The sequence below is a fragment of the Staurois parvus genome, unplaced genomic scaffold (assembly GCF_062004578.1).
Source record: "Staurois parvus isolate SC_StPar_1 unplaced genomic scaffold, SC_StPar_1.0 ptg003928l, whole genome shotgun sequence".
Taxonomy (NCBI): Eukaryota; Metazoa; Chordata; class Amphibia; order Anura; family Ranidae; genus Staurois; species Staurois parvus.
The window spans coordinates 51,552-61,762 of record NW_028321723.1 but is presented as its reverse complement, the minus strand read 5'-3'; the positions used below and the strand labels follow the sequence as shown (position 1 = coordinate 61,762).

General features: G+C 53.0%; 1 pseudogene; it reads left to right on the top strand.

Moving 5' to 3' along the window:
* Positions 1-5,367: 5,367 nt before the first annotated feature.
* Positions 5,368-5,484, top strand: LOC149427218 (U2 spliceosomal RNA; annotated as a pseudogene).
* The last annotated feature ends 4,727 nt before the right edge of the window (positions 5,485-10,211 follow it).

The following is a 10,211-nucleotide window of genomic DNA, read 5'->3' as shown; positions in this document are numbered from 1 at the left end:
AGCACTGTGCTACTTTACCTGGCATTTGAGCGGTCATGCAGCGTTGTACCCAAATTAAATTTTTTTTATCATTCTTTCACAGAAATAATGACTTCTTTTGGTGGTATTTGATCACCACTGGGGTTTTCGTAATTTATTTTTTGCTATATAAACAACAAAAGAATGAACATTTTGTAATAAAAGCAGCATTTTCTACTTTCTGTTATAAAACATATCCAATAAAAAATATTTAAAAAAAAAATCACTCTTTCATAAATTTAGGCTAAAATGTATTCTTTGGTGAAAAAAAAACACACATATATATATACTATATTGCCCCAAGTCTTGGACCGCCGGCCTTTCCACGCATATGACCTTTATTGGCCCCCCAGTCTTAGTCCGTAGGGTTCAATATTGAGTTGGCCCCGCCCTTTCCACACACATGACCTTTAATGCCCCCCAGTCTTAGTCCGTAGGGTTCAATATTGAGTTGGCCCCGCCCTTTGCAGCTATAACAGCTTCAACTCTTCTGGGAAGGCCGTCCACAAGGTTTAGGAGGGTGTCTATGGGAAGGTTGGACCATTCTTCCAGAAGCACATTTGTCAGGTCAGGCACTGATGTCGGGGGAGGGGCACTGATGTCGGGGGAGGAGGCCTGGCTCGCAGTCTCCGCCCTAATTCATCCCAAAGGTGTTCTATGGGGTTGAGGTCAGGACTCTGTGCAGGACAGTCAAGTTCCTCCACCCCAAACTGGCTCCTCCATGTCTTTATGGACCTTGCTTTGTGCACTGGGGGGCAGTCATGTTGGAACAGGAAGGGGCCATCCCCAAACTCCTCCCACAAAGTTGGGAGCATGAAATTGTCCAAAATGTCACCTTAAGAGTTCCCTTCACTGGAACTAGGGGGCCAAGCCCAACCCCTGAAAAACACCCCCACACCATAATCCCCCCTCCACCAAACTTTACACTTGGCACAATGCAGTCAGGCAAGTACCGTTCTCCTGGCCACCGCCAAACCCAGACACATCCATCGGATTGCCAGACAGAGAAGCGTGATTGGTCCCTCCAGAGAACACGTCTCCCCTGCTCTAGAGTCCAGTGGCGGCGTGCTTTACACCCCAGCATCCGACGCTTTGCATTGCACTTGGTGATGGAAGGCTTGGATGCAGCTGCTCTAGAGTCCAGTGGCGGCGTGCTTTACACCACGGCATCCGACGCTTTGCATTGCACTTGGTGATGGAAGGCTTGGATGCAGCTGCTCGGCCATGGAAACCCATTCCATGGAGCTCTCTACGCACTGTTGTTGGGCTCATCTGAAGGCCACACCAAGTTTGGAGGTCTTTAGCTATTGACTCTGCAGACAGTTGGCGACTTCTGCGCACTGTGCGCTTCAGCATGCGCTGACCCCGCCCTGTCATGTGACGTGGCCTACCACTTGGTGGCTGAGTGGCTGTTGTTCCCAGTGGCTTCCACTTTGTTATAATCCCACTAACAGTTGAGCGTGGAATATTTAGTAGCCAGGAAATGTCACGGATGGACTTATTGCCCAGGTGGCCACCTATCACGGGACCACGCTTGGAGTCACTGAGCTCCTGAGAGCGACCCATTCTTTCACCAATGTTTGTAGAAGCCGTCTGCATGCCTAGGGGCTTGATTGTATACACCTGTGTCCATGGAGGGGATTGGAGCACCTGAATCACATGATATGGAGGGGATTGGAACGCCTGAATCACATGATTGGGAGGGGATTGGAACACCTGAATCACATGATATGGGGGGGATTGGAACACCTGAATCACATGATATGGGGGGATTGGAACACCTGAATCACATGATATGGAGGGGATTGGAACACCTGAATCACATGATTGGGAGGGGATTGGAACACCTGAATCACATGATATGGGGGGGATTGGAACACCTGAATCACATGATTGGGAGGGGATTGGAACACCTGAATCACATGATATGGAGGGCGGGGACCCCTGAATCACATGATTGGGAGGGGATTGGAACACCTGAATCACATGATAGGTAATGAATACCCAGAAGGGTCTCACTGACACATTACTCAGCAACAATGTAACTTTACAAAGTCAGAAGGGTCAGAGGTTGCCGCAGGGGCTGATCTGTGTCAGACATTTGTGAACACGTTCTGCACAGGCGCTGACTTTGCTGTCTGTGGTATAGTCCGGCGTTCTGTTTGGACGGAGGGGAGGACATGATTTATTTCCCGGTTTCTGCCCTTCTAGTTCCATAATGAGAGGCACACAGATGTGACTCCGTCGTGTTTCTCTCCCGCGCCCGGCGAGGGAATCTGCGCTGTTCTCCGGCATTCCTCGCTGCCTCTAATCACCTGTTATCGGTGTCGCTGGCTGTCAGAGTGGCATCTGTACATCAGCCTTGGCAGAGCGGCTGCCATCATGACGGCGGCGGCGGCTCCGGCGCTCTTGTTAGTCACTTATGTTCAAGACGTTTCGAATCTTCCGCTCCGCGCCTTAAATGATCATCACCGCCGTTCTGCCAGCGCATTAATCAGCCTCTGCCAGGTGGGAGGACTCCTTCCCGCCATCAGCGCTCCAGACTCGGGAAATGATCCGCATCAGATGATGCAATGTCACTCCGCAGGTCAGGTGACCAGGGGGACTGACCGCCATTCGCTGAGCTCAGGTATGGGGGAGGAGAGGTCACCTGCATCTTCTCAACAGTTCTTGTTGTTATTGTGAGTTTTCCTCAGTCTCCCCTCCCCCAGTGATCAGACTGTACAATGTAACTTTGTAGAGGAAGGAGGAGGCATTTCCTCAGTCTCTCCTCCCCCAGTGATCAGACTGTACAATGTAACTTTGTAGAGGAAGGAGGAGGAGGCATTTCCTCAGTCTCCCCTCCCCCAGTGATCAGACTGTACATTGTAACTTTGTAGCAAGTCAAAGGTCTTTAGAGGTGGGGTCTGGGACGTACCAACTCATACAGTGGGTGTGATGGGCAATCCTTGCATATTTAGAGGTGGGGTCTGGGCGGGACCAAAACATAACATGGGTGTGACGGGCAGTCTTCACAGTTTTAGAGGTGGGGTCTGGGCGGGACCAACCCATACTGTGGGTGTGACGGGCAGTCTTCACAGTTTTAGAGGTGGGGTCTGGGCGGGACTAAAACGTAACATGGGTGTGACGGGCAGTCTTCACAGTTTTAGAGGTGGGGTCTGGGTAGGACAAACCAATACAGTGGGTGTGACGGGCAGTCTTCACATTTTTAGAGGTGGAGACTGGGCGGGACCAACCCATACTGTGGGTGTGACGGGCAGTCTTCACATTTTTAGAGGTGGGGTCTGGGCGGGACCAACCCATACTGTGGGTGTGACGGGCAGTCTTCACATTTTTAGAGGTGGGGCCTGGGCGGGACTAAAACATAACATGGGTGTGACGGGCAGTCTTCACAGTTTTAGAGGTGGGGTCTGGGCGGGACCAACCCATACTGTGGGTGTGACGGGCAGTCTTAACATTTTTAGAGGTGGGGTCTGGGCGGGACCAACCCATACAGTGGGTGTGACGGGCAGTCTTCACATTTTTAGAGGTGGGGTCTGGGCGGGACCAACCCATACAGTGGGTGTGACGGGCAGTCTTCACATTTTTAGAGGTGGAGACTGGGCGGGACCAACCCATACTGTGGGTGTGATGGGCAGTCTTAACATTTTTAGAGGTGGGGTCTGGGCGGGACCAACCCATACAGTGGGTGTGACGGGCAGTCTTCACATTTTTAGAGGTGGGGCCTGGGCGGGACTAAAACATAACATGGGTGTGACGGGCAGTCTTCACAGTTTTAGAGGTGGGGTCTGGGCGGGACCAACCCATACTGTGGGTGTGACGGGCAGTCTTAACATTTTTAGAGGTGGGGTCTGGGCGGGACCAACCCATACAGTGGGTGTGACGGGCAGTCTTCACATTTTTAGAGGTGGGGTCTGGGCGGGACCAACCCATACAGTGGGTGTGACGGGCAGTCTTCACATTTTTAGAGGTGGAGACTGGGCGGGACCAACCCATACTGTGGGTGTGATGGGCAGTCTTAACATTTTTAGAGGTGGGGTCTGGGCGGGACCAACCCATACAGTGGGTGTGACGGGCAGTCTTCACATTTTTAGAGGTGGGGCCTGGGCGGGACTAAAACATAACATGGGTGTGACGGGCAGTCTTCACAGTTTTAGAGGTGGGGTCTGGGCGGGACCAACCCATACTGTGGGTGTGACGGGCAGTCTTCACATTTTTAGAGGTGGGGTCTGGGCGGGACCAACCCATACAGTGGGTGTGACGGGCAGTCTTCACATTTTTAGAGGTGGGGTCTGGGCGGGACCAACCCATACAGTGGGTGTGACGGGCAGTCTTCACATTTTTAGAGGTGGAGACTGGGCGGGACCAACCCATACTGTGGGTGTGATGGGCAGTCTTAACATTTTTAGAGGTGGGGTCTGGGCGGGACCAACCCATACAGTGGGTGTGACGGGCAGTCTTCACATTTTTAGAGGTGGGGTCTGGGTGGGACCAAAACATAACATGGGTGTGATTTGGCTGTTCCCACCCAGAAAGTTGGTGGACAAAATGCAGACCATGGATGGTGTCCTCAGATCTGAGACCATAACGTGTGCCTATGTGACAACCATGGCTCCCTCCATACATACGATGGAATAAAATCCATAGACACGAAGGAACAGGAAGTGAGATATTTCCAGGATCACAATGTAAAATAAACGGAAAACAACCTGAAAAAAGCAATCTAATGCGGCCACCACATCGAAGAACGTATAACCTGCAGAATATTCTCTTTGTTTCGGGGGGTAGCCATGCTTTAGGTGGGGGATCACGTGGCTTTGTTAATAAACAAAGCCGTGTCACAGAGCGATGGGGTCTCACAGGAAACTATTGATTGACCAATTAGTGAATTGCCGCAATACTAAGTTTGCCGGGATTGGCGGCTCATCCCTCACATCAAAGCGTCCGTGGAAAATATTTTCGAGCAATTGAGAACATGGCGTTCTATATATCCTGGAGCACAAGGAGCATCATCTTCACCTCCCGTATCCTTTCCGTTGGAGGTTGGTAGACGGCCCTCCCTGAAGTACTTGTCACGGTGTCACTTAGAAGCCGCGTTGGTGTCAGGACTCATGAGGCCCCTGCACCTCGCTGATAAGACGCTCCACTCCTGCAAATTGACTGCAGAGAGTGAGGCATTTCCTTCATTACCTCCCCGCGTCCGCGCCGTAATTCCTACAAAATTGTCCGTGACTCTCAGCTCTGTCATCCTCCCTCGGCTCCTGAGGAGGCGTCAGGCTGGCTGGGGGGTCATAGCGCCATTTAGAAGTCGGGAAATGTTTCAGGAGGCTGATGTGTGCCTCCACCCCTATCGCTTCTCGGCCTTTTGGCTAAGATCAAGTGTAGTATCTGTTCTTATCAGTGTCCAGTGGGGGGGGCTCCCGGCCATTCTAGCTTTGCGGGGATGGTTGTTGTATAGTACCCTCACTGGTATGATGGGGGTCCGGAAGGCTGGACCGGAGGGACAGAAACCGGGGAGCGCCATGATTCGTTCTGGGGCCTTGGGAGTAATTCCTCCGGGAAGACCCAGTACCTCCTGATTTGGACGGATCTACCTTGGTCTGGCCAGGGGCTGGGGACGCAAAAAGTCCGCAAACTCAGTGCCCCCTGAGTAGACGCTCTCAGGGGTGCCACTAGTAACACCTGGGTGTGGGACCCCACAGTGTGAAGATGGCACATGGTCACTGTTTTTACACTCTTTTTGCACAGCGCCCTAAGGACCAGGCCTTCTGGCTAGGACCAGGGCAATTTTTGCTACGGGCCTCAGGGCCCGGTCTGTGCACTATTTGGCACGGAACCACTTTTTTATTTTTTATTTAATTTAATCACCTCCCACTTTTTGTCACTTTTTTCTTTACTTATGTGTGTGTTTCACGGATGGAGGGTGTGGGTCCTCGGGCCTACCCTGAAGTCTAGGGGGAGGATGTGTGGCCTTTTGGTTCCTTCCTCCCCTGATCCCTAGGGGGCTTTTCTTCGGGAGAGCCCCCTGACCAAGTACTGGGTGTCTGGCTTCGGCTGGACACTAGGAACGGTGGTCCACCAGGCCTTTTGGCCAGGAGGACCAATTGGGAACCTTGTCCCCGTCAGGAGCTTCGTGCCCCGGGGGGATCAGGGTAAGCGGTCCAAGCCCCTTTAGGGGTAGGACACAGCACACCCCTAAGTGCACTTTTTCGTGTGGTGTTTTGCACTTGCACATTTTTTGTGATCACTTACGGGTTTTTTCGTTGTAGTTTGCACGTTTGCGGGCTTAAAAAAAAAAAAAATAAATAAAAAAATGTGTGCCTCCACTCCGATGCAGGACACAATCTCACCATGCCAACTACAACTCCCAGCATGTCCTGGTAGAATACATAAACAGGTCATCATCAGGGAGGAGGTTATAGTTCAGGCCAAACCTTGACTGTTCGGGTGTTTGGACGGACCCCCAAATATCTGCACAAGTGGGCTTGAACCCAACGCCATCATGTATAGTAGAGGCATTACTGCCGCTGTTACGCCTGACAGCTTGGTCACATGACATCACTGGTCCAGTATGGAAGGAGTCAGGGATAGTCAACAAAATGGTTTGGGGGTTCCCCCATAACTCATGCCAAGCCCTTCGTAGCTAAAATAAAAATTGCCTGAGCCGCCCCCCCCCCCAATTCTATACCAGTTCCTTATTAAAGCCTTCAACCTGGCAGGCCAGGAAAGGGCCCCCTCCTGAATCATGCCAGGCTACATTTCCTCCCCAAAAAAATAGGGGAGCCCCTCCCCCAAATTTTATGCCAGACCTTTCTGGTCTGTTGTGGATTTAAAAGTTGAGCCCCACCCAAAAATCAAGAACACAAATGTGTGAAACCCCTCCCACCCAAAAAACCCCCCATTAAAATCAGATCCTTATTTAAGCCCTTAGCCTGGCAGACCAGGAAAGGACCTCCTCCTGAGCCATGCCCTCAAAAAAAAACAAATGGGAGCCCCCCAAAAAATATTTTATACCAAACCCTTTCTGGTCTGCTATGGATTTAAAAGTTGAGCCCCACCCAAAAATGAAGAAGAAAAATGCGTGAAGCACCCCCCTCCAAAAAAAAAAAAAATCCATACCAGATCCTTATTTAAGCCCTTAGCCTGGCAGGCCAGGAAAAGGCCTCCTCCCAGGGGCGGACTGACAACTTATGGGGCCCCTGGGCAATAGGGGATCATGGGGCCCCTGCGTCCTCGCCCACACTCAAGCCACACCCAAAAAAGTCTCTGAAAGGTACCAGGGGCATCTCATGGGGCCCCTTACTGACCATGGGCCCTCGGGAAGTGCTTGAATGATCAGTCGGCCCCTGCCTCCTCCTGAACCATGCCAGGACACATGCCCTCCAAAAAAGGTGTGAGGTCCCCCCAAATTCTGTACCAGATCCTTATGGTCTGTTATGGATTTTAAGGTTGAACCCCACCCATAAATCAAGAGAAAAATTTTGTGAAGCCCCCCAATAAACAGACCCTATGCCTTCAGCCTGGCAGGCCAGGAAAGGACCTCCTCTTGAACCATGCCAGGCCACATGCCCTCTGCATGGGGGAGGAACCTTGCCAGAGGGGACACCTGTTTTTTTTAACATTCAAGTCCCATTGACTTTAATGGGGTTTGGATTCGGCACCCCAACTTTAGTCATGTTCGCCAAAGCTGCCTCACCCACGTACCACACCCAGGTATGTTTAGGTAATCACTAGACACCATTCCAGGCCACAATATAAAACCTTAAATCTTGTAAGGGGGTAAGGCCAAGGACAGTGCGGATGAGGAGGAAAGCGCTAGACGATGTTGGATGTCCTCCACCCAGGAAATGAGCTATGTCTGACTTTCTGCAGCTTCTAATGCACATTGTGAGAAACTCCCAGTGTGCAGTGATATCAGAGGAAGCCATTTCAGAGAGGAGCCAATACACCTGTGCAAGACTGAAGGGGAGGAGCCGGTACACCTGTGCAAGACTGAAGGGGAGGAGCCGGTACACCTGTGCAAGACTGAAGGGGAGGAGCCGGTACACCTGTGCAAGGCTGAAGGGGAGGAGCCGGTACACCTGTGCAAGGCTGAAGGGGAGGAGCCGGTACACCTGTGCAAGACTGAAGGGGAGGAGCCAGTACACCTGTACAAGACTGAAGGGGAGGAGCCAGTACACCTGTGCAAGACTGAAGGGGAGGAGCCAGTACATCTGTGCAAGACTGAAGGGGAGGAGGCGGGACACCTGTGCAAAACTGAAGGGGAGGAGCCAGTACACCTGTGCAAGACTGAAGGGGAGGAGCCAGTACACCTGTGCAAGACTGAAGGGGAGGAGGCGGGACACCTGTGCAAAACTGAAGGGGAGGAGCCAGTACACCTGTGCAAGACTGAAGGGGAGGAGCTTGGATAGCTGTGCAAGACTGAAGGGGAGGAGCCAGTACACCTGTGCAAGACTGAAGGGGAGAAGCCAGTACACCTGTGCAAGACTGAAGGGGAGGAGGCGGGACACCTGTGCAAGACTGAAGGGGAGGAGGCGGGACACCTGTGCAAGACTGAAGGGGAGGAGCCAGTACACCTGTGAAAGACTGAAGGGGAGGAGCTTGGATAGCTGTGCAAGACTGAAGGGGAGGAGCCAGTACACCTGCGCAAGACGGAAGGGGAGGAGCCAGTACACCTGCGCAAGACTAAACGGGAGGAGCTGGGACACCTGTACAAGACTGAAGGGGAGGAGCCGGTACACCTGTGCAAGACTAAAGGGGAGGAGCTGGGACACCTGCGCAAGACTGAAGGGGAGGAGCCAGTACACCTGTGCAAGACAGAAGGGGAAGAGCCAGTACATCTATGCAAGAATGAAGGGGTGGAGCCGGTACACCTGTGCAAGACTGAAGGGGAGGAGCCGGTACACCTGTGCAAGACTGAAGGGGAGGAGCCAGTACACCTGTACAAGACTGAAGGGGAGGAGCCGGTACACCTGTGCAAGACTGAAGGGGAGGAGCCAGTACACCTGTGCAAGACTGAAGGGGAGGAGCCAGTACACCTGTGCAAGACTGAAGGGGAGGAGGTGGGACACCTGTGCAAGACTGAAGGGGAGGAGCCAGTACACCTGTGAAAGACTGGAGGGGAGGAGCTTGGATAGCTGTGCAAGACTGAAGGGGAGGAGCCAGTACACCTGTGCAAGACGGAAGGGGAGGAGCCGGTACATTTGCGCAAGACTGAAGGGGAGGAGCCGGTACACCTGTGCAAGACTGAAGGGGAGGAGCTGGGACACCTGCGCAAGACTGAAGGGGAGGAGCCAGTACACCTGTGCAAGACAGAAGGGGAGAAGTTGGTACATCTGTGCAAGAATTAAGGGGTGGAGCCGGAACACCTGTGCAGGACTGAAGGGGAGGAGCCGGTACACCTGTGCAGGACTGAAGGGGAGGATCCGGTACACCTGTGCAGGACTGAAGGGGAGGAGCCGGTACACCTGTGAAAGACTGAAGGGGAGGAGCTGGTACACCTCTGCAAGACTGAAGGGGAGGATCTGAGACACCTGTGCAAGACTGAAGGGGAGGAGCCGGTACACCTGTGCAAGACAGAAGGGGAGGAGCCGGTACACCTGTGCAAGACTGAAGGGGAGGAGCCGGTACACCTGTGCAAGACAGAAGGGGAGGAGCCGGTACACCTGTGAAAGACTGAAGGGGAGGAGCCAGTACACCTGTGCAAGACTGAAGGGGAGGGGCCAGTACATCTATGCAAGAATGAAGGGGAGGAGCCGCTACACCTGTGAAAGACTGAGGGGGAGGAGCCGGTACACCTGTGGAAGACTGAAGGGGAGGAGCCGGTACACCTGTGCAAGACTGAAGGGGAGGAGCCGGTACACCTGTGCAAGACTGAAGGGGAGGAGCCGGTACACCTGTGCAAGACTGAAGGGGAGGAGCCGATACACCTGTGCAAGACTGAAGGGGAGGAGCTGGTACACCTGTGCAAGACTGAAGGGGAGGAGCCGGTACACCTGTGCAAGACTGAAGGGGAGGAGCCGGTACACCTGTGCAAGACTGAAGGGGAGGAGCCGGTACACCTGTGCAAGACAGAAGGGGAGGAGCCGGTACACCTGTGAAAGACTGAAGGGGAGGAGCCGGTACACCTGTGCAAGACTGAAGGGGAGGAGCTGGTACACCTGTGCAAGACTGAAGGGGAGGAGCTGGTACAC